This window comes from Bison bison, unplaced genomic scaffold (genome assembly GCF_000754665.1).
Source record: "Bison bison bison isolate TAMUID 2011002044 unplaced genomic scaffold, Bison_UMD1.0 scf7180017864533, whole genome shotgun sequence".
NCBI lineage: Eukaryota > Metazoa > Chordata > Mammalia > Artiodactyla > Bovidae > Bison > Bison bison.
In genome coordinates this window covers 16538346-16541327 of record NW_011495082.1, presented here as the reverse complement: position 1 = coordinate 16541327, position 2982 = coordinate 16538346, and the positions used below count along the sequence as shown (strand labels likewise).

The 2982-nt window shown below is 38.3% G+C and overlaps 1 long non-coding RNA gene across 2 annotated transcripts in view; it reads right to left on the bottom strand.

Annotated features, from left to right (window-relative positions):
• LOC104982551 overlaps positions 1 to 2982 on the bottom strand; it is a 76374-nt gene that overhangs the window by 32017 nt on the left and 41375 nt on the right. Inside the window, exon 3 of one of the 2 annotated variants that reach the window (XR_824528.1) lies at positions 639 to 1469. The exons of the other annotated variant lie outside the window; for it this stretch is intronic. This is a non-coding gene — a long non-coding RNA (uncharacterized LOC104982551). Of the gene's footprint in view, positions 1 to 638; positions 1470 to 2982 lie in introns of those variants that run through there. 2 annotated transcript variants of the gene reach the window in all.

Here is a 2982-nt window from a genome sequence, read left to right as displayed (position 1 = left end):
CTCCAGGGGAACTTCTCAACCCAGGGATTGAACCCAGGTCTCCTGCATTGCAGGCAGATTTTTTTTTTTTTTTTTACTATCAGGGCCAAATACTACAGATTTAGAAGTGTTTGCAGAATCCTCCTCCAATGGGATATCTGTTTCATTTCATATACCAAGCTAGACCAACCTAGAAAGCATATTAAAAAGCAGAGATATTACTTTGCCAACACAGGTTCATATAGTAAAGGCTATGGTTTTTCCAGTAGTCATGTATGGATGTGAGAGTTGGATTATAAAGAAAGCTGAGCACCAAAGAATTGATGCTTTTGAACTGTGGTGCTGGAGAAGACTCTTGAGTGTCCCCTGGAGTATAAGGAGATCCAACCTGTCCATCCAAAATGAAATCAGTCCGGAATATTCATTGGAAGGACTGATGCTGAACCTGAAGCTCCAATACTTTGGCCACCTGATGCAAAGAACTGACTCATTAGAAAAGACCCTGATGCTGGGAAAATTGAAGGCAGGAGGAGAAGGGGACGACAGAGGATGAGATGGCTGGATGGCATCACTGACTCAGTGGACATGAGTTTAAGTAAACTCTGGGAACTGGTGATGGACAGGGAGGCCTGGCGTGCTGCAGTCCATGGGTGGCAAAGAGTCGGACACGACTGAGCGACTGAACTGACCTGAAATGAACTATGCTCATGAACACTTGCTTCTGATTTTTCCTAAATATTTATGAATAACAGAGTCTCTCATTCGACAGCAATGTTCTTGGCACAGCTCTTCTTCCAGATGCAGCATCCAGTATGGTCTTGAATTAAGGATCAAGTGGCATCCTGAGTGCTGCTTCCCTCAACCATCTGCTAGCTTTGTGGGGTTTTAACAAACCAAATGTCATTTTAAATGTTTCCAGTGCTCCTAACCACAATAAAATAACTGTTAAGTAAAATTAACTTAAGGCTTAGTAAACTAGAAACACACACAAAAAAGAGATAATAATGAAAGCTCATTCCTCTTTAAGAGAGAAGGAGGTGGAACTGATATCTTTTGCCTGGTCAGAGTCTATCTGAGATACAGTCAGTCCCTTCAGGCCAGAAACTGCTTTACAAATTAAATGTGAGGACAGGTCCATTAAGAGTGAGTAAGCATGGGATCTTAGGGTTTATAGTAAACTTAACCTCAGGACCACCAGAGTTCAGAGATTCCTTCTAGGTTATTTTCCATTTCATCCTTCATACCCATTTTTCGGAAAACAGGCCCATGGGAATGAGAGGATCCAAACTCTATAAATCTTAGTCCAGGGTGCCCTAAGATTACTTGATTTTAATTGCTCACCCTGACTGTAGCTTGACATCTGTTCCAGTGTTCCTTCCAGGAAGCAAGTCACAGATGCAAGAAGGCTGAACCATCCAGTTGCTCAGTCTTGCGTGTCTAATTACTTCCCACCCAAGGTCAACATGACAATCAGATACTCAAAATGAAACCTATTAAGGAGAAAAAATATTTTAACCTCAGATTAGTACTTTTTAATATTGGGGGTGTAATATACCATTCATCCCTACTTTGTTTTAAAAAATTATTTTAATTCTCTTGTAACTTTTCTTCCTTCGAGTGTAGTAAGACTTTATAGCAATTTGTAACTCTATTTCAATTCAGCATTGCTAACCAAACATTGTTATTTTATTCATGCCTATAACAAACTGTGATACTGTTAAAATTCTCCACTTTGGTGATAAAATTTTTAAATGTGGAGGATCTAGGAATTCTGAGTAGCTTTTTAAAAATATTTTCTCTGTCTTTTCTGTGACTCTAACCTTCATTCAATTCTTCTCTTCCTCAATTTTTCTATTTCAAAGAGATAACTTTTGAGAACGTTTTGGTTCTAAATATTGTACAATTCTATAAAAATAACTTCTATCACATCTATTTGGAAAATTTTAAATATTAATTATTCAGAAATTTTGTAAGATTGGCAGTGGGAAAAGAGCAAGCAATTGGCTAGGGGGAAACCATAAATTTGGATTTCTAGTGTTATCCTCAAATTCCATTACATATCCAGGCACTGTACTTTGTAACCATGTTAACAGGAGTCTAACGAATTTAATGTAAACATTTATAATACATTGCAGTTTTGTAATCTGACATTGGCATTTAGATTTTAATAGTCTAAGATTCTTTAAAAATGTAAGTGATGCTCTGTTTCTCTTCATTTGAGAGAACTTGGTGTTAATGTCCATTTGGGAATTCATTAATCTTGAGGCTTAGAATCTAATCTGGCCTCCCATCAAACTATACTATAAATAATCCAGAATTTGAAATGATATTGTACAAAGAACACTGGCAACATGTTTATCTTCTTTATAAAGTTTTCTAATCCCATCCCTTTATTCCCATGACTTTAGACACCGCTACTGCTGCTGCTCATGCAAAAAGCAAGAGAGTTCCAGAAAAGCATCTATTTATGCTTTATTGACTATGCCAAAGCCTTTGACTGTGTGGATCACAATAAACTGTGGAAAATTCTGAAAGAGATGGGAATACCAGACCACCTGATCTGCCTCTTGAGAAATCTGTATACAGGTCAGGAAGCAACAGTTAGAACTGGACATGGAACAACAGACTGGTTCCAAATAGGAAAAGGAGTCCGTCAAGGCTGTATATTGTCACCCTGCTTATTTAACTTATATGCAGAGTACATCATGAGAAACGCTGGACTGGAAGAAACACAAGCTGGAATCAAGATTGCCGGGAGAAATATCAATAATCTCAGATACACAGATGACATCACCCTTATGGTAGAAAGTGAAGAGGAACTCAAAAGCCTCTTGATGAAGGTGAAAGTGGAGAGTGAAAAACATTGGCTTAAAGCTCAACATTCAGAAAACGAAGATCATGGCATCTGGTCCCACCACTTCATGGGAAATAGATGGGGAAACAGTGGAAACAGTGTCAGACTTTATTTTTCTGGGCTCCAAAATCACTACAGATGGTGACTGC